Consider the following 22,330-nt stretch of genomic DNA (forward strand, 5'->3'; position numbering starts at 1 on the left):
CGAAGGCAGCCTGTCCTGACCTTACACTCTGTGGAATCCACTGGAAATAGGCATAGAGCAAGGTTGTCTGTCCAGGCTGATTTACAGCGTGGATGTGTGTGTGTTTCCGGAGAGTTCCCCCTCTCCCCACCCCCGGCCCATTGGTACCGCTGACCCACCCCCTCGTTGCCATAGCGCGCCGTGGGCACTGGAGAACGCCGCTAGGACGTTCGGTGGCAGGTGAGCCCGGCGCAGGTGGGCAGGTGCGTGCGGCGGCAGCATCCGGCGAGCGGATTGAGGCCGGGGGCGCGTGAAGCCCCCTCTGCCGCCTGGCTGGCTTCTCGGCAGCCGGCGTCGGAGCCCGGGCGCTGCGGGGCTGCTGCGGTTCCCTTCGCCTCCGCTAGAGGCTCCCAGCGGGCGCCGCGGCGCGGGTGGGTGTGGGGGCGCCGGGAGGCGGAGGGGCGAACGCGGGGAGCGAGCGTGCCTGCGGGGTGGCGGAGCGGACGAGGCGAGGCGAGCCCGGCCGGGGCGGTGGGACGGGAGCCGGAGTCCCGGCGCGACTCCCGGCTGCGCGCAGAGCTGCGGGGACGCGGGTCCGAATCTGGGCTGTGCTCCGGAAGGCTGTGCCCGAGCCGGAGCCACTTCGGGGCAGGAGGCGATCCTGGCTCCGCGCCCTAAGGGCAGTCCCGGGAGGTAAGTCCTTCTCCACTCTCCTTTCGCGCCTCCTGGGTTCTCTTTCCATTCTCAGCCGGATACCCAAGATGGGAGCGAGTGGAGGATGCGGTTCTGTGCGGTCTGTATCTAAAGGTGCCTTTGAGTCTTCCTCCGTGGAGCCCCGTGGGAGGTATTTTCGAACTAATTCTTAATTTTTCCGGCCTTCCCTAAATGTTTGGCTGCTTTAAGGGAAGTTTCCTGACGAGATGGCCAGGTGGCTGGTCTGTGGATCAGGCTGCTCCGAGGTGAGCGAGGACCCGCGGTGCTCCCCTGAGCCGCAGTGGACGGGAGTGCGCGCCTCGAGGGGTGGGGTGTGGTGGAAAAGGGAGTACCACACCCTCTTCTTTTCCTCCCCTTTTCTTTGCACCTGATGGTGAAGTCTCACCATCTAGCATTTAACTGATTTTCTTTTCCTAAGAGATTGGCTCTGAGAACGGAGCAAAGCTGCTGATAAGACTTGGAGAAAGCGAGAGAGAGAGAGAGAGATAAGGGTGAGGAGGAAGTCAGGGCGAGAACATCAGGAGCGGAAGAAGGGTGAAGTTAAGCTTGTGTGCCTGAGGTGGGTTGGGGGTGGGGGCAGTGCTGGGAAATGGCCTTGAAGTTCAGATGATTTAATGAAGTCTGATTCATTTTACATTTCACACTGTCTTTGACAAAATCCTTGCTTAAGCCACTAACAGAAATCGCTTCTACTAGCTACTGCCTTGGGCACGGTGGGTGCTGAATATGTGTGATGATTGTGCTTAAGCTAAAAAAAAAAAAAAAAAAAAGTGAGTAGTGTGATTGTGTGCGCTTGGCGTGATTACACCATGTCTGTCAGACAGCTGGCAACGTATGTATTTTTCAGTGTGCTGTTTTGTATTCGTGCATACCATACGTGGTCATTTTACACTCAGCAGTGCAATTTCAGAGTCCTTTAAAGGTGGCTTTTAACAAACCCGACTTGTGATATTAACCCTCTTGCAGAATAATCCTGAAGGAAGACCAAAAAAAAAAACAAAAAATGATGGGAGGGTGTGGAATATTCTGGGAATACTAAATAAAAGCAGAGGTCCAGTATTTATAAATACTAGGCCACATACTGAAAGAGTGAGCATGTTTTTTTTCAAAAATGAGAAGCAGTGGTTAAAAGGAGGAGAATATTCTTCAGTGTACTATCATCCCATCACCCAGGAGTGTGGATTACTTACCATATAGTGAGCGTGTGAAGCAGGAAAAATGAAGCCCTTTCTGCTGGAAGTGTTTTCGTGAGATACAGTCAGGTATTTTAAGAATTGGAATGGGATGGGTTGCCTATTGATGATAACTGAAGTAGTTCGGTTACCACTTATGTGTAAGGCATCTATTATTTTTTACTAAGGTAACTATGTAAGTTAATATTATATAATAAGTGTAGTTGAAGTGGAACAGACCAATGTATTCATGTTTTTCATTCCAGAATAACATATAGCATGATCTCAGGGAAGATTTATTTAAAGTTTGTCATTCATGTATTACATGGATGGAGCTCTGTGTCGAAGGCAAGAATGAATGTCTTGCTGAAATCTCGAAGAAAGATGGTTTATGTTCTTAAGATAATACTCTCTTAGAAATTTTATTATGTGACAGAATAGTAGTTACTCATCTAAATGCAGTTATCTGCATGTTTTAGACACAGATTATGTATTTGTTGAATTGAGTTAATGAAGACAAATACATAAAAGGGCTCAGTTTTCTTTATGAAAGAAGCTGAAACCAGAGGAAGACCTGGTAGCATTAGGAATCTGTGTATATGGTGCTCAAGAGACACTGTATTTCTTGACAATGAATTGAATCAAAGTAGTGAGGCTGGTTTGTAACCTCAAATTCAGTTATAGAACTCCATCTCTAAAGATTTTTCTCTGTCTCATAAATGTGATTTTAAAAGAGTTAGAACATTGACGTGTTCCTGGAATGCTGTGGACCTGAGAATTGTTTGAGTCCTCTGAAACTTCATGTCAAGAATAAGGAGTGATAGGCTGTTGTCACAAATTAATTGGCTTGATGCTTCAATTAAAAACTGATTATTATCTGGCTCTGGTTGTCATTATGGTTGATTTCATTTGGTCTCCAGATATTCTCTGAAAGGACTCTAGGTGGAAATGTTTTCCTGTAGTACAAGGATAGGAGGTCACTGTATGCAAAAGGTTTGTCAGTTTCTAATTCTCCAGTTTAGTTGCATTTTTTATAAGGCAGGAGCCTATATTGAAAAAAAAATGTTTTGGGGATTTTCATAATTTTCATAAATATTTCCTCATTTTCATAGCCCTCAACTTTCAGTACTCCATTTATAATTTTGATGAGAGAGTAACATCACCAGGCCCCTTTCTTTTATGGCTTGGGGGCTGTTTAGTTAAGAACTTTAAGAACTATTTAATGATAAAAGATCACATTTCCTGAAAGAAAATCAATGGAGCTTAAAATATGTGTGATAAGGAAATGAAAGAATAAGAGGGACAGGTTACATAGTAGACAAAAGGTTTACTGATCTGCATGTACCTCCAATTTCTTCTTTTAGCAACCATTTTTGTTTAAAGAAAAAAAACATTTTTTGCTAGTATTCCCTCCCTCCTTCCCTCCCTCTGCCTTCCTTTTTCCCTCCCTCTCCCTCCTTCCTTACTTGCTTTCATTATTTCATTTTCTCTTTTGGTTAAAATATTTGCTTCTGAAAAAATCCATACCAATTTATAGTTATTTCACAGTTATTGGTTCATACTTTTTGTGTAAGTGGGAGGTAGTTTTAAAATACTGATTGTTCCATTATTTAAATTTTTTCATGGAAGAAAACCATGAACTATGGGGTTGATTCTTTTGGGAGTACAGATCATCAGTTGATTATTATCTCTTATGTCTGTTTGTCTCTTGGGTCTGGTTGCAACTCCACTGATTCTGTTTCTGGGAAATGTACAAGCTTGGAAAGTGATTACCTGGGATGGATGTACTGTCTTGAAATATGGTGCATTTTTGCTTTGAGTGCCTTATTTCCATGTGCTTATTGCCCAGTGTAATCAAGTCTGAAATATTCTCAGTAAGCAAATAGTTGAGCCACACTTGTAAACCTGCTCAGAAATTAGTAATCCAAACAGTAAGGTCCTATAGCACAAGGGTCTATATTCAGTATCCTGTCATAAATCATAATGGTAAAGAATATACAAAATATATATTATTTTAATATTCACTAATATATCCACGTTTAAATATATTTATGAATATTATGAATATACATTTATATGCATATATATTATTCAGTTCAGTTCCATTGCTCAGTTGTGCCCCACTCTTTGCGACCTCATGAACCTCAGTATGCCAGGCCTCCCTGTCAGTCACCAACTGCCTGAGTCGACCCAAACCCATGTCCACTGAGTCGGTGATGCCATCCAACCATCTCATCCTCTGTCGTCCCGTTCTCCTCCTGCCCTCAATCTTTCCCAGCATCAGGGTCTTTTCAAATGAGTCCGCTCTTTGCATCAGGTGGCCAGAGTACTGGAGCTTCCACTTCAACATTAGTCCTTCCAATGAACACCCAGGACTGATCTCCTTTAGGATGGACTGGTTGGATCTCCTTGCAGTCCAAGGGACTCTCAACAGTCTTCTCCAACACCACAGTTCAAAAGCATCAATTCTTCGGTGCTCAGCTTTCTTCACAGTCCAACTCTCACATCCATACATGACCACTGGAAAAACCATAGCCTTGACTAGACGGACCTTTGTTGGCAAAGTAATGTCTCTGCTTTTTAATATGTTGTCTAGGTTGGTCATAACTTTTCTTCCAAGGAGTAAGTGTCTTTTAATTTCATGGCTGCAATCACCATCTGCAGTGATTTTGAAGCCCATAAAAATAAAGTCAGCCACTGTTTCCACTGTTTCCCCACCTATTTTTCATGGAGTAATGGGACCAGATGCCATGATCTTCGTTTTCTGAATGTTGAGCTTTAAGCCAACTCTTTCACTCTCCTCTTTTACTTTCATCAAGAGGCTCTTTAGTTCTTCTTCACTTTCTGCCATAAATGTGTAGTCATCTGCATGACTGAGGTTATTAATATTTCTCCTGGCAATCTTTATTCCAGCTTGTGCTTCCTCCAGCCCAGCGTTTCACATGATGTACTCTGCCTATAAGTTAATAAGCAGGGTGACAATATAGAGCCTTGACATACTCCTTTTCCTATTTGGAACCAATCTGTTGTTCCATGTCCAATATAACTGAGTCACTTTGCTGTACAGGAGAAATTAATACATTGTAAATCAACTATACATAAAAAAATAGTAATTCATTTTAGGAAGGCCTTAACTCCATCTAAGTCTTTAGTAAATGTAACTATTTTTATTTAAGTGTCACTCAGCGAATACAATTGCTAAATGGATTTGAAATGTCCTCAGAGAGAAAAATCTACTAACAATCTCCCAAGAGAAACTAACTTGAGTGCCAGCAGGAGGCAGTGTCAATAAGTAGAAGTACAGGACTTGGAATCAGAAGACTTGAATTCTACTTCTGTCTCTTATGACTAATGTGTCACTTTTGAAAAGCTCTCTTATTTATCTAAGGCTCAGTGTTGAATTCAGTAAAGTGGGGAAATTTAATATCTACCTACTCTATCCTTGGGTTTAAAACCTGACTACACCTAGGTTTAAGCTTTGGAAAAAGAAACAAAAAAAAACTTTCAGGTGCTAAGTAAATGTCAGGCATTATAACACTTGATATGGAGGTAAATGAAATGATGTATTTGAAGAATACCTGGAAAACTTCCACGTGTGCTGTGTCCTGTGCTCACTGGTGTCCGTCTCTGTGACCCCTACAGTCCTGGCAGGACTGTAGCCCTCCAGGCTCCTCTGTCCATGGGATTTTCCAGGCAAAGATTACTGGAGTGGGTTGCCATTTCCTCCTCCAGGGACTCTTCGTGACCCAGGATTTGAACCCCTGTCTACCTGTGTCTCCTGCATTGCAGGTGGATTCTTTATCACTGAGCCATCAGGGAAGCCCTTGCAACTTTCATAATGAAGCATAAATTTTTATATGTCTTTGATGAGAAGATTTTTTTTTTTCTGGAGGACGTATTAGCTAGTGTTTTGAAAGTAAAAATTAAATTTATGTATACATATTTCAGATGATTTTCTCAAAGTTATCATTAATATGGCACAAACTGGCAACTTCCCTAGTGTTCCCGTGGTTGACTCCCCCTCTTCAGGCAGGAGTTATGGGTTCAATCCCAGGTCTGGGAACTCAGATCCCACACATAGGGGGGTGCAGCCAAAACTTAAAAATATGGTACAAACACTGTGATGCTTACTGTTTAAGAATAGAATAAAAGGAAGAAAAGTCAGGTATTTTTGAATAGTAAAGTTTAAATGGAGTCCCTGTATTTTTGTTGTGTTTTTAGCGTTCTCTATTTCTGAATTTTTCTTCTTCTTGTGTTTAATTTACATAGTAGCAATTGTCTTTGTTTTCCCTAGGTCAGTTACCCAGTTTTTCTGAACTCAACTGTGAGGTCAATTACCCAATTTCTACGAACTCTTTAAAAATATTTAGCTTTTGAAATGTTAAATCGTTGGTTTGATTTGTGCAGTGGGACCCAAAACTACTATAATACCTTAGTTTTTACAATGGAATTTACCCAGAAATGCTGATAGTCCATTAGTCCTATTTTATTTTAGTGATTTAAATGCTAATTGTATTGTTTATAGGTTATTTTCACCAGTTGAATTAGTAAGGACGTAGATTGTAGATATTAAATGATTCATTGACTTGAATAAAACTTTAAAAGCCCACAGAAATAATTATGTGCCCTTTTGATAAAATATGAGACCTGCTAGGATAAAATATGAATAAATTTTGTGGCTTTTGTAAATGTGTTGAGCAGTTAATGTAAGAACAGCTCATCTTTCCAGGTCACAAAGATAAGTCAAATACCATTTCCTTCCTTTGAATTTTAGTGTCATTGTCAATATAAACTATGAATGTATTTCTCTAATAATATTAGTAAGTCTAAATGCAAACCTGGGAACTTGGACTTGGAAACAAATTATCTTTTGCAGGTATAATAGAACATAATATCAGATTGTCTCTAAAGAGAGAATTGTTGTCTTTACAAAAGTCATAACCAAATTTTAGTGTAACAGAAATAAATGGAAAAATCTAAGATTCCTAGCACATTTCAATTTCTAGGTGTAGCACTAGAGAGTTTTTGAAATGGATTCTAAATTGGACTGCATAAGAGGATTTTGTGTCTTCATACTATCCCATTCTATAATAATGTAACCATGGTTAGCTGCAAGATATCTACCTAGTAGCCAGCAGGAAGGGAAATAATTAGCATAAAAACTGTATTGCTCCTGGTGTACCAGGGGACGCAAAAACAGTGCCTTGTGATAAATGTTGATTTTTGAAATGTGGGGCTTCATTTATCACAGGGAAATAACTTTTATCTTCTTAGCTATTGTTTTTACTCGACTTTTCTATAATAATAACTATTTGTATATATGATAATACATTAATAGATTATATGTTTTGTATATATATCTATAAACCTTATATACTATATGCTTTATACATTATACTTTATATATATATATACTACACAATATATATACTCTATATCATAGATATTCTATACTATCAGTCTATAAAGCAGTCTTTAGACCATGCGAAGATATGTCTTTGACTGTCACCCATTGGTTGAGCATATGATGATGGATTGCAGATAGCTTCTCTGTAAGATTTGCCTTCAATTTTATTTGCAGGTAAATACTAAAAGCCTAGCTTTGGTCTTAATTATGTAAATTCATATGAATTAACACTCAGATATTTACTGATGTTAAAGTGATTTTTACTATAATAGGATATGATAATGTATGTGAATAGGTCTTTGTTCTGAAGAATCTTGTGATCTTGTTAAACAGAGAAGGCAAAAGTGGGTGGCAGTCTAACAATAAGAAAAGAATAATTTATCAACTTATTCAGAATTTTTTGTTAAATATCTGTTGTTTGCAAGACTTTGCACAATAACAATGCTAGAGTTGTGTTACCAGGCACTTCAAAATACGGTGAAGTGAGAGTGGCCTGGGAAGAATTCATAAAAGGGGAGTAAATTGGTCTAAGTAGAATATAAATGCGGAGAAGGCAATGGCACCCCACTCCAGTACTCTTGCCTGGAAAATCCCATGGACGGAGGAGCCTGGTAGGCGGCAGTCCATGGGGTCACTAAGAGTAGGAAAGGACTGAGTGACTTCACTTTCACTTTTCAATTTCATGCATTGGAGAAAGAAATGGCAATCCACTCCAGTGTTCTTGCCTGGAGAATCCCAAGGACGGGGGAGCCTGGTGGGCTGCCGTCTATGGGGTCACACAGAGTCGGACACAACTGAAGCGACTTAGCAGCAGCAGAATATAAATGTACGATAGATGTATAATGTCACTAAGAATCGAAGTAATGCAAATTAATACAAGAGTGAGATAGTCTTGCTAATGAGTTGGGACAAAAGATGAAGCACTGATAGATTCCATTTGTTGTTAATGAAGTTGGGAAATAGAGCTTCGTATAGGTAATTGGAGATACTATAAACTGGTTTACCCCAGGTGGCTCAGTGGTAAGGAATCCGCCTGCCAATGCAGGAGATGCAGGTTTGATTCCTGGGTTGAAAAGATCCCCTGGAGAAGGAAATGACAGCCCACTCCAGAACTTTTGCCTGGAGATCCCCTGTACAGAGGATCCTGGTGGGCTGCAGTCCATGGGATTGCAGAGTCAGACACAACTGAGCAAGCAAGCAAGCACACCATTACCCCCCTAAGGGGGTGAAATTTAAATACCTATTATATTAAAAATGTTCATAATAGTTGGCTTTGAAGGCCCTCTTCTAAGAATGTATCCTCAAAAATGCTGTCATGAATTTGTAACAATATATTATATACATACAATAAGAAATGTATAACCTGAATGGCTTCAAAACTTTAAAAAAAATTGTTTTTATAGTTAAAGTCTTTCTGTACAAGTCACCTGGTGAATAGGTGAGTAGTCATCTGGTGAATAGACAAAATGAACTGTAGCCATGCCACAGAATAATATTCAGCAATAAAAAGGGATGGAATACCAATGCATGTTACAGCAGAGATAAACTTCAAATACATTATGTTGAATGAAACAAGAGAGACACAAAAGACTACATTGATGCTTCTGTCTATATAAAGTATCTAGAAAAGCAAATCTACTGAATTCAAAAGTGGATTGGTATTTTCCTGACACTGGAAGTGGAGATGGTGAAAGTGAAAGTGTTAGCTGCTCAGTCCTGTGTGACTCTTTGCAACCCCATGGACTGTAGCCATGGGGTAACTCTGTCCATGGAATTCTCTAAGCAAGAATATTGGAGTGAGTTGTCATTCCCTTCTCCAGGGGATCTTATTTACCCAGGATCTTATTGACTGCAGGTAGACTCTACCATCTGAGCCACCAGAGAAGTCCTAGGAGCAACCAGGAAACACCGCAGAATGGATCTTTCAGGGTCATGCAGCTGTCTCATAACTGGATTGTCATGATGGTTGCATAAATCTGTAAATTTACTAAAAATCATTGAGTCACTCACATAAAATGAGTACCTTCAATGGTATATAAGTTGTATCTCAATATGGCTGTTAAAGAATATCTGTAATTCAAAACTAATACTTCAGAGGCTCTTAACAAAGTAAACCTCAGCAACAGATCAATAATAAAATCTGAACATTTAAGGAAAGAGTAATGCCGATTCTACACAATCGTTCCCAGAAAATTACAGATGGAGGAACACTTTCCAACTTAGATTCTAAGAGACCAGCATCACACTGATACCAATATCATGAAAAGACATTATAGAAAAGAAAGCTACAGACCAATATCCTTTATGAACATAAATATAAATAGTATTAACGAAACTTTACACCAGATTATGAGAAGGGTTCATCTCCAAAACACAATGTTGGTTTAACATTAGAAAATCAATCACTATAGTATACCATATTAATAGAGTAAAAAAAGAAACATAAAGTTATATGATCATTTCAATATATGCTACAAGAAGTTTTTGACAAAATCTAGCACTTAATAAAATTTCCTATCAAATATTGAGATATAAGGGACATTCAACTTCAATACAGTGCATCTTCAATAAGCCTATGGCTGATATGATACTTAATGGTGAAAGACCAGATGCTTTTCTACTAATCTTGAAAGCAAGGCAAGAATGTCTGCTCTCATTTCTACCCAACATAATGGAAATTCTAGGCACCAAGTGAAACAAGAAAAAGACTCCAAAAGGTGGACAGTTTGTAAAGGAAGAAGCAAAACTCTTGAAATGCATACTTACTGAAGAATTGAAAAAACATCCATATATTCCCTAGGAACATAGTTATATAAACTTTGAATTGCTCCTACAATGAATTCTACACTGCGTGTTGAGCAAGAAGGTAGATGGAATGTTACAGATCTTTATAGTGAGATCTTCAAGATACATTGTTGAGAAAATGTGAGTGTAATAGAACAATACTTGGTCAGTGATTGATTAATTTAACAGGTACTTTTTATATACTTCCTCTGTTTTAAGCACTGGTGTGCTGCTGCTAAGTCGCTTCAGTCATAGGCCGTGGCTAATAACATTGTCTGTATAAAGGGGACAAATAAAATCTTACTTTTGATAGTAAGGTAATCTTACTTTTCCATATTGCAGGCCAATATGGAAAATAACATATAAGACAGAGTAAGAAACTAAATATTTCATGAAAATTTGTGTTCTATGCATTTGGAAACTAAGCAGAATGTCACAGATTTACCTATGAGGGTTGGAGGAGGGACAGGAAAATTTCTCCAAGATGTGTGTGGTACCTAGTGAACACTTAGTACAGAACTTGTAAAATAATAGACTAATCCATAGTGTTCTTTCCTACTTCACTTTATTTCCCTTCATATCTAATAACTCATGTATCCATCATCTGAGGAATACATACTATACATTGCTATCATCTGTATCATTTTCATTTCCCCTGTATTGTTACATTCTTTACTGTCTTGGAATAATTTCCTTATCAACAGCATTTTTGAGCACCTACTGTGAATAAATGCATCATATGCAGTGCTAGGGATACATTGTTGCTTAAGGGCATATCCTCATTCATTTCTCTAATTGAAGCCCTTTTCTACATAAATGATTTTAAATGTTTTTTTCATTTTTTATGATTATAGAAGTAAAACATTCACATCATAAATAATTGAATGTTACAGAAACACATAATTTACAGGGTGAAAGAGCTTCCTGGAACTCTCTTTTACCCAAGGTTTTGACAAAGTCCGAAGGTGCCTTGTAGAAGAAATGAGAGAAGAGGGAGGCTGTGTGTTGTGTGGGTGAGAGACAAGAGGATTAAGTGGTTAGAGACTAGAATAAGCTTGAGAACATAGATATCAAATGGAAATTTTTCAAGCACGATGTTGTACAATTAGCCCTTGGTTGTACAATTAGCACTAGGTTTGCACTGAATTGGTCCACTTATGTGCAGATATTCTTCAGTAGTAAACTCTGCAGTTCTGTACTATCCAAGGTTGGTTGAACCTTCATCCACAGAAGCAGAACTGAGGATACTGAGTCCATGAATATGGAAGAACTGTTGATACGGGGGGCTGACTGTAAGCTGTGCAGGTTCTCAACTGCACAGAGGATGGGTGCTCCCAACCCTCTAGGTGTTGAAGGGTCAGTACTGTGTACAAGGTCCTGCTTCTGCTGACCAAAATCACACAAGTCTTAGTAACTGGAATGTGATTGGATTCCTGGGAGAGGTTGATAACAGCTTGTTTTTGTGTCAGAGGTGGGGCAGCAATGCAGATAAGCCACCTTGTGTGGACAACAGTATACTAGCAGATATATACATTTCAGATGCCCCTCCCTCGGATTTTTCCATCAGTGGCTTTAACTGTCTCATCCATTTATTCATGTATTGGATATATGCCTTCCAATCTATCCCTTCCAAGTAATTGTTTAACATATCCTTAAGATCTAGGGCTCACAACAGGTTATCTTGCCTTTCTGTACATGACTTTTAATTGATATTTTTCATTACTTTTCATAAAAGTCATTCCAATTAACTGGTACAGATGGATGACACTCCATCGCCCTTTTTTCTTAAAGAACTTTTTAAATGAAATTACTGAAAAGCATTTTAGAACATATGCGTATATTAGTGATCTTATTTTTGTAGGTGCCAAAATTAGAAAGGAAGCACTTCTGGTTGGTTCTGTATTCAGGACTCTCACAGGGTACTGTATAACTCTGAATAAAATATAGAGTATCTTTGTCAGAGAAACCGTATAAATCACCATTGGAACAAAGTGCATTTTGTCAGTCATTATTCTTGAAAATATTTATAAATAAAATTGATGAAATAATGTGAAATAGGAAATGAAATAAATTCTGTTTGTGTTTGTAGGTGCTTATATAGCCTAGACAAATACTTAGGTCTTGGTGATTGTTGAGAAGAGGTACATTGGACTGTCCTATGGGATGTGGAGCTTCTGCTCCTGTTTGTCCATATGTGGGAGCAGTGACTGTCGATTTTGTGGAGGAATTAGGGGAACAAAGATTAAAGTGTTTCCATCTGGTTCAGTAAGGAAGATTCGGTGATTATGTTAATGTAAATTTCAGGGGAGGATGTGTAGTTTGATGCAATAGAAATTAATGATGCAAAATTATAGCTTTAGAATATGGACAGTAGTCAAATGTTTTGTCACTAGTAATGGTGCAAAACTATGGAGAAGTTATTTGCATTTTGGAAGGTGCTTGTCATCCATCTTTCCATTTAGCTGTCCTTGTGGGAGAAGAGAGAGTAGCTAGATATCCAGTGTACTAATCGTTTTATAAGAATGAAGGGCTAATGAATTTAAGAATTCATACTGAGTTCTGATATGTTGGAAACGATATTTAAAAGTAAAATAATGTAGTGCTGTGCTGTGCTGTGCTTAGTCCATCAGTCGTGTCTGACTCTTTGCGATCCCATTGACTGTCGCCTCCTAGGCTCCTCTGTCCATGGGATTATCCAGGCAAGTATACTGGAATGAGTTGCCATGCCCTCCTCCAGGTAAATTATATAGTACTTACTGATAAAACCTTTCCATTTTTTATATATCTCCCTACATTTGCACATAGGGATCCCTCCAACTGAAACTAAACAGAATATCTGGACAAGCTCCTATTTGTCCTTTAAAACTAGCCTTGCGTCTTACTCTCAATAAACCATTCCAGAAACTCTGGAAAACATGTAATCTCTAAATTTACTAACTTACATTATTATATGTATTTTTAAAATATTACTTTTATTCACTCTCCAGTGTATCTTTTCAAATCATGTGGTTCGTGAGGGTAAAAATTATATTCATCATTGTTTTTTAAAAATAATCTAGAATATAGTCAGTTCTTATTGAATATTTTTGGAATGAATTGAAATGTGATTTTATAATACTTAGAAAGTTTTAATATATCCAAATCCAAAACTTTCATAAGGCAGATAGCATGCAATGAACAAAGGTTTGAAAGATTTGGTTTCAAATTCTGACTCTGCCATTGACTGCTAATTAATGCATCTCAAGCAATCTGTTAATCCCATGAGATGTTAGTTTCCTTAGGTCAAACATGTGTAATAACACCTTTCTACCCTGCACATCTTATGTAGAGTTTATGATAATAGAATAGATAAGGGGTGAAAATAAACTTGTATACTCAGTGCCTATACAATTGAAGTCATTTCTGTATTAAACATATATATTTAAAAGCCATTGATAAAATAATCTCAAATGCAGTAATGTATATCATCTTTATATAAGAATGGAGGTTTTTGTACAGAAAAGCAAAAATAAATCAATTTTAAATTCATTTCTTTCTATTGTATTTTATTCTTCTTTTATTATGACATAATTTTTTCAAATTTTCATATCAAGTGCATTTTATAGATTAAGAAACAAGGGTAGCAATACATGTCAAATAATTGCAGTTTAAAATCTGGTTATAGATGGAGCAGTTGATAACCTGCATATAGTCCTTTAGACTTGGATTGAAGATTGTTGAACAACTCATTTGACTCCAAATAAGCACTGATTTTTATCCTGTCTTCAAATTACAACCAGTTTGCATAGAATATCAGTATTTTAGTCTTTCATTTTGTATATTTGACCTCTTCAAACACTTATATCCTATTTTCTCCTGTGATACCTTCTAGATCACTGACAGAAATTGAAAGAGCAAAAATTTACTGATTTAATGGTAGTTTGTATCCGGGAGATCCACTGTATACATGTTCTGATAGTATAAGGGGTTATCACTCTTTGCCTAAATCTATTTTGTTGGAAATAATTATGTTTTTTGTCTCTGCCCAGCATTTCTATTTGGCCAGTGTTAGAGTCTAATCAGATTTTCTGCCATTCATTTTGCTCTGATGGAGCATTTTCCTAGGTGTTTTTGACTTAAGTTATATTCTCACAGCATTTTTATCTTTAATTTTGGTTTCATGTATCTGGAAAAAACTCTAGGGTAGTTTAGCCTAATTTCTAATTTTTCTTCCATTTCTGTAATAGCTTTTTATCTTAATGTTTCTGAGATTCTTTTGGTTATATATGATGTTTTTCCTCTGATTTTCAAAAAGTATTTTGATAGTTTTGTTTTTATTTGGATTCACTTGGCAGTTTTTTTTTCATTTTCTTTCTGACTTCATTGTTCACAGAAGCTGTATCCACCCAGCACAAACATTTTTTTTTTTTCCATGTGTGTGTTTCTTATTTAAGCAAGTATTTATCTCCTTGAAGGGAATGGCAACCCACTCCAGTGTTCTTGCCTGGAGAATCCCAGGGACGGGGGAGCCTGGTGGGCTGCCACCTCTGGGGTCATGCAGTGACTTAGCAGCAGCAGCAGCATTTATCTCCTTTTTCTTTCCGTTCAAATCTATTTGGTGGGGCTAATCCTTTTCTTGCTTGTAAAGAATATCTCAGATAGGTTTCATATCTTATTTACATATTGTTAGAAAATAAGCCTTTTGTTCAGTCAGTAAGTTGTGTCCAACTCTTATGTGACCCTGTAAATTGTAGCCTGCCAAGCTCCTCTGTCCATGGGATTTTCTAGGCAAGACTACTGGAGTGGGTTGCTATTTCCTCCTCCAGGGGATCTTCCCAACCCAGGGATCAAACCTCCTTGTCCTGTGTCTCCTGCATTGGTGGAGGATTCTTTACCACTAAGTCACCTGGGAAGTCCTTTAGAAAATCAATGCTCTGTGACTACATCTAATAACTTGAATAGTCTCACTTCTGTTATATTCTATTCATTTAATAAGTCCTAAATTCATTTGGTCAGAGAAGGCAATGGCACCCCACTCCAGTACTCTTGCCTGGAAAATCCCATGGACGGAGGAGCCTGGTGGGCTGCAGTCCCTGGTGTTGCTAGGAGTCGGACACGACTGATCGACTTCACTTTCCCTTTCCCTTCCATGCATTGGAGAAGGAAATGGCAACCCATTCCAGTGTTCTTGCCTGGAGAATCCCAGGGACAGGGGAGCCTGGTGGGCTGCCGTCTATGGGGTTGCACAGAGTCGGACATGACTGAAGCAACTTAGCAGCAGCAGCAGCAGCAGCAAATTCATTTAGTAATAAAGTTTTCCCTTACCTTAGCCTGGCCAGTTTGATGTTGGCCTCTTGTCATGGAGAATAAATGGGAGTTGGGCAGCCTCTCCTGTGTTTCTTCAGGTTGACTCCCATGCTTTTTGCCCTGTTCAAGTAGGCTGTCTCTGGCTCCTCTAGGGATATATCTCAGAAAAGTAGAAGAGGTAAAGGTGAGGTCTGAGTTGATTGACAGGAATGCAACCTCAGATAAACTTTCTCTGGACTTGGTGGATGCTTTGTTCACACACCAATGGCGTGGTAGACACTAATATCAGTCGTCTAAGCTTTCTGTGCCTCCTGGGCACATGGTAGGACTGAGCTTTCTTACTTTCATGTGATTGGGCAGGGCCGCATGCCAGTTCTGAACAAGAAATAGTGAGCAGAAGTGACAAGCGTCACTCAGGCTGAGCTGGCATGAGAATCTCCTGCGATCTTTCTTTTCCTTCTGACTCTGCAGTCACCAACGTGAGAGATGGTGCTGTTCCTCAGCTTAAATCATTGGATACTTCAATGAGAAGAGCCAGCCTCTGTCCATCACTGATACACTGTACCATGTTTCATGAATAGCAAACTAATCTTTGTGGTTTTAAGCTACTAACACTATGGAGATGTTTGTTACCACAGTGTAACTTAACCTGTCTAAACAGAATACCTATTGGAACTGTTTAACTCCATTTGCTATGACCCAGGAAATGCATTTCCTCTGGATGGCTGCATTATATTTCTCTATTGGTTCCTAGATATTCATTCCCTCCATTGAGACTACATCATCTTTCTTTGCATTCTTCTTGGGCAGGATTTAAAATATCTTTTAACAGCTCTGGTGTTCTGGAAACATTAACACCATCTTGCCTCTCCCAGGGAAAGTGTAGCCAGCATCACTCTCTGCTTCAGGATCTTAGCTTATCACTTATTAATTCAATCTATGGCCACCTGCTGCGAAGAGCCAACTCACTCATAAAGACCCTGATGCTGGGAAATATTGAGGCCAAAGGAGAAGAGAGCAGCAGAGGATGAGAGGTTAGATAGCATCACTGACTTGCTGAACATGAGTCTGAGCAAACTCTGGGAGACAGTGGAGGACAGGGGTCTGGTGTGCTGCAGTCCATGGGGTTGCAAAGACTCAGACATGCATAGAGACTAAACAACAAAAACAATGAATGGCTTAAAAATACTCAGTGACACAAACTGTGCTCTGGAACATACCCTACAAGAATGGTTTCAGAACAGCATGTTCTAAGATTCAAATCAGACATTAACTGTTATGTCCCTCAAACATCAATGTATTCATTTCAAGCTTTTGAAAATGTTTCCTTAGAACTTCATCAAGATTTGAGGTGAGGAGCTGGTGGTAGGATTTACAGCATATGAACAACTGAAAAAGAAATTTCCTCTACCTAGTTTCCAACCTTTTTGACCATGTAAACTTCAAGAGATGTTGGCTCACAAAACTTATTTTGAGTTTCTTTGCACGTTCTGCATAGACAACCGAGCACTTCCATTAACTGAAGTGCATGCAGAAAATGTCTCATTTAACTTAGAAAATGTCTCTAAAACCATTGTTGTAGGGTATATTTCAGAAGGGGCCCCTAGGTGGCTCAGTGGTAAAGAATCTGCCTGAGAATGCAGGAGACGCGGAGTTGATCCCTGGGTAGAGAAGATCCCCTGGAGAAGGAAATGGCCACCACTCCAGTATTCTAGCCTGGAGAATCCCATGAACAGAGGATCCTTGTGGGCAACAGTCCATAGGGTTGCAAAAGAATGGGACCTGACTTGGTGACTAAACAACAAATATTCCAGAAAGTTATTAGATCATAGTGTATTCCATTCAGTATTTTTTAAATCCTTCATAAATTGGATTAAAAATACATTTGCCTACAAATGCAGTTGTAGGCTCTCTGAAGAAATCTCAAAATGACTTTTGGGAAGCTGTGGTGAGTTACTATTTTTTTGCTAAAAGCAATATTATGCTATACATACATAGTGTAAATTCACTCACTCTTATTAAAGCTATTTTATGTTTCTGCAAGTGTTGCTAAGTGGAATTTACCGAAGAGAATTAAGCAAAATGTATTTATTACTGCTATTTTAAGAGAACTTTTTACTAAAACTGATGCTGTCAGTCACTGCACATATATTCTAAAAGATTGCTTGGCTAAAACAGTGAATCAGTCTTTTAGACTGATTACTTATGTGGTAAATAATATGAAGCACTCTAGGATTTGAGAAGGGAAAGACAGTGAAACTCTACAAAAGCATAATGCATATAATATATTAATCACATTACCCACAGTTCACTATAAAGTTTTAAACTTAAGGAAACCATGAAACGAGGTGCTGCAATTTGTTACCCTGAATTGGAACATTAAAATATTTTGGTTAGCAAACATACAATCATCCTAGTGTCTAAGAAACTCTGTGAGTATTGTTATTTTATCTATTATTATTATTTTTATTGTCTGATTCACCGTTCTTCATGTGACAAGTATATTATCACATTTTAAAGATGTGAGTCAAATGGATGAACAGAAGTAGAAATTTTAATAGAAAGTATTTTGGGACTGTTACCTCATGTATTTGGGGATGAAGAATGATTAACAGTTGATCAATTTTAGCAGTTTAAGAAAGTAACATTTTCCTACTCTAGTTCAGACTGGGTTATTGTACGGCTGGTGATTATGGGCTTCCCCGATGGCTCAGTGGGAAAGCATCTGCAGGAAACTCGGGTTTGATCCCTGGGTTGGGAAGATCCCCTGGAGGAGGAAATGGCAACCTGCTCCAGGATTATTGCCTGGAGAATCCCATGAATAGGGGAGCCTGGTGGGCTACAGTCCGTGGGGTCACAGAGAGTTGGACGAGACTGAGCAGGTACACATAACACATGTATACGATTGATAATTATACAATTTTAAGTTACTGTTTTCTAGAGAATGCATCAATTTAAGCTATGTATTTCTGAGTACCAGATGTTTCTTTTCAGTGTTTGTAGAGTGTGACATATTTTTATGTACAGAGGATTCAGTGTTAGAACTGGACACTGCCACCATCTGGTGGCCTTGTAAAATTCCATCACTTCAGTTTGCAGCCTAAGCTTTCGGGGTCATCCATCAAAACAGCTTAAAATGAGCTCAAATGGACTTGGAGGAAAATAAAAGGAAAGGACAGAAGGAGGGTGGGTAGACAAGCATTTGTATTGCCAATTACAGCTGCATATTCTTTACAACTCCTGGTAATCAGTAGAAGATTGAATTACCCAACAGGAAATGATAATGAGTAATTGTGAGGAAGGTTGCATGGTGATGTCGGATGAACACATTAGTTGTGTTCAGTCGCTCAGTTGTGTCCAACTCTCTGTGGCCGCATGGACTGCAGCACATCAGGCTTTCCTGTCCTTCACCATCTCCCAGAGCTTGCTCAAACTCATGTCCATTGAGTTGGTGATGCCATCCAATCATCTCGTCCTCTGTCATCCCCTTTTCCTCCTCCCTTAAATCTTTCCCAGCTTTGGGATCTTTTCCAATAAGTCAGTTCTTCACATCAGGTAGCCAAAGTATTGGAGCTTCAGCTTCAGCATCAGTCCTTCCAAGGAATATTCAGGGTTGATTTCCTTTAGGATCGACTGGTTTGATCTCCTGCTGTCCAAGAGATTCTCGTCTCCTTCAGCACCACAGTTCAGAAGCATTAGTTCTTCAGTGCTTAGCCTTCTTTATGGTTCAGTTCTCTCATCCATACATGACTACTGGAGAAACCATAGCCTTGACTATACAGATCTTTATAGGCAAAGTAATGTCTCTGCATTTTAATATGCTGTCTAGATTTGTCATAGTTTGTTTGTTTGTTTGTTTTCCCAAGGAGCAAGAATCTTTTAATTTCATGGCTGCAGTTGCCCCTCAGGTATTTTCTTACTTGTGACATCTTTCAGATTCCTCTCTACCCCAACCCAGAAAACTAGACATTTTTTCCTTCCATCCAGAAAATTGTGTGCATACTATGCTTTCCCCCTCAAATTGTCTGTATGCACTTTTATAGCCTTTGCATTGTTTTTTTAGTTACTTTAGGTGAATCTTTTATCCCAGATTAGACCATGGGCTTTTTGAGGGCAAAGGCATTATAGATATCTTTTGCATGCCTGAGTGCTAGCACATAAGCATGTGTTCAGTTTTCTGTCAACATAGTGGTAGAATTTAGGAGACTCTTCTATCATAGCAATAAATTTGGAAAGTAATAAGAAACCATGACTTTTTGTTAGTGTGAGCGTCTTCTTGTATCTTCAAAAAGCCTCAAACAAAAAGTTGCATAGGTTAAATATAATGAATGGATATATTAGAGATAATGGATAAGATGGTGATATTAGGAGAAAATAATAGGAATATTTCTTTAGTCTATAATAAATTAAAATATTTTATAATCTTTGGTACTGAATTATATATAAGAACTATAAAAGGATGTTTTTTATTAGTCAACTAAGTATATTCTAGGAACTAGGGAGGGCTTTCCCAGTGGCTCAGTGGCAAAGAATCTGCCTGCAATGCAGGAGCCACAGGAGAAGCAGGTTTGATCCCTGGGTTGGGAAGGTCCTCTGCAGGAGGGCTTTGCAACCCGCTCCAGTATTCTTGTGAATCCAATGGACAGAGGAGCCTGGTGGACTACAGTCCATAGGGTTGCAAGTAGTTGGACATGACTGAGCACACACACACACACAAACTAGGGAAGGACAGAAAATCAAGTCTTTTATGAAAATTGGAAGTTTTGTGGATAAAAAGCATATATAATTGAATGCTAGACAACATTCTCCTGATTGAAAGGAGTTTGTTTCAAGATGCTCCGAAAGTTCCAAAGAGCTAATATAACTTGATAGCTCAAAGCAGTTTTGGGAACAGGGTCAGGATCATTAAAGACCAAATAAATTGAATCACAATGTATTCTAAAGTTGTAAAGTATCAATATTTTTCTCCAGTCTATTTTAAATTGAGTTTTCTCATCTAAACTGGAGCTCATGGAAATGATTTGAATGATTTTAGCTTCTAAATTCTTCCAAGTACGTTGGGTAACTAGAACTATGCTAGATGCAGAAGAATTAACTTATTACATCCAATGATTCTTTAGGGTATTAGAGTTACCTGAGTCTAAATTATTGCTGAGTTAAGCATATGTATAGCTTCAGAAGATGCTCAATTTATATTTTTATGACCAAAATCTGCAAAGCAATAGATGTTCTCATGAATATTTGCCATCTGTGACTGAATCTTGGTATATTTAGTACCATACAATAAAGACTATCCAAATCAGATTTAGCTGTTTTGGTAGTAATTGAGATTTAATATGAACAAACTATTTTTTCATTTGAAACTTTATAAATCTTTGTCTAATCATTAATTCAAAATTTTCTAAATAGTTTTTAGGTAAAGATTAATATTTACTAATTAGTTAAATAATTCTGATATTAATTTTCCAGGTTATATGTTTTTATAAAGAAAATTTTGATTGATGTGGTTTCTTCTAACCTCCTAAGTTATTCAAGTCTATGTGGTATGGTTGGTACAGGTAGAGTTGTTTTGGTAACAATCACATTAATGTGGTCTTCGACCTACATTATTATTATTATTTTTTGACTGAGTCCAAGTGTGATCACTCAATAAAAGCTCTAAATAATGTGTTAAAAATTATGTATGTGCTGGAACAATTAGACATTCATAGCTAAAATATGAACCTTGAAGTAAAGCTGCTGCTGTTGCTGCTGCTAAGTCATTTCAGTCGTGTCCGACTCTGTACGACCCCATAGACGGCAGCCCACCAGGCTCCCCCGTCCCTGGGATTCTCCAGGCAAGAACACTGAAGTGGGTTGCCATTTCTGTCTCCAATGCATGAAAGTGAAAAGTGAAAGTGAAGTCGCTCAGTCGTGTCCGACTCTTAGCGACCCCATGGACTGCAGCCTACCAGGCTCCTCTGTCCATGGGAGTTTCCAGGCGAGAGTACTGGAGTGGGGTGCCATTGCCTTCTCCAGAAGTAAAGCTAACATCTCATATAAAAATTCACTCAAAATAAACAGTTGACTTAAATGTAAAACATAAAACTATACACCTTTTTGAGAAAAACATAGGGGAAAAAACTTCAGATTTATGGTGGGGTAAAGAGTTTTCAGACCTAACTCTAAAAATATGACCCATAAAATAAAAATGCATAAATTAGACCTCATCAATATTAAAATCTTTTGCTCTGCAAGTGAAGAAGATGAAAATGTGAGTTACAGATTCAAGAAATATTTACAAGTTGTATATCTAATGAAGGACTCATATTTAGAATATATAAAGAACTCTCAAAACTCTATGGTAAAAACACAAACACCCCAGTTAGAAAATGAGCAAAAGATATGAAGAGACAATCCACCAAATTTATACAGATGGCAAAAGTTCGCATGAAAAGATGTTTAGCGTCATTAGCCACTACAGTCAAAGTGAAAGTGGCTCAGTCCTGTCCAGCTCTTTGTGACCCCGTGGACTATACAGTCCATGGAATTCTCTAGGCCAGAATACCAGAGTGGGTAGCCTTTCCCTTCTCCAGGGAATCTTCCCAACCCAGGGATGGAATCCAGGTCTCCTACACTGCATGTGGATTCTTTACCAGCTGAACCACAAGAGGGATATCACAATTAAAAACTCTGATAGATTGTATAAATAACATGAAATGCTAACAAGGAGCCAGAGAGATTGGATCACTCATATTTTATTGGCAGGAATATGGAATAGGTCAGATACTCTGGAAGACAGTTTCACATTTTCTTATAAAACTAAACACGGCTTTAATATAACACCCAGAAATTGCATTCTTAGGCGTTTATCTCAGGGAAATGACAATGTATATTCACAGAAAACCAATACACCAATTTATCCATGATAGCACCAAACTGAAAATAATTAGGTATTCTTCAATAGGTAACAAATTAAACAGACTGTGTTATCCATACCATGGAATAC

The 22,330-nt window shown here is 38.5% G+C and overlaps 1 protein-coding gene across 10 annotated transcripts in view; it reads left to right on the forward strand.

Moving 5' to 3' along the window:
- LINGO2 (leucine rich repeat and Ig domain containing 2) overlaps nt 1-22,330 on the forward strand; it is a 1,453,939-nt gene that overhangs the window by 1,508 nt on the left and 1,430,101 nt on the right. For 2 of the 10 annotated variants that reach the window (XM_059889348.1, XM_059889350.1), the window contains exon 1: nt 588-672. The exons of 6 other annotated variants lie outside the window; for them this stretch is intronic. The gene's annotated coding sequence lies outside the window, so the exon portion shown is untranslated. Of the gene's footprint in view, nt 1-587; nt 673-22,330 lie in introns of those variants that run through there. 2 more of the 10 variants (XM_059889345.1, XM_059889351.1) reach the window with 2 other exon arrangements.

Source organism: Bos taurus, chromosome 8 (assembly GCF_002263795.3).
Source record: "Bos taurus isolate L1 Dominette 01449 registration number 42190680 breed Hereford chromosome 8, ARS-UCD2.0, whole genome shotgun sequence".
NCBI classification, from domain to species: Eukaryota; Metazoa; Chordata; class Mammalia; order Artiodactyla; family Bovidae; genus Bos; species Bos taurus.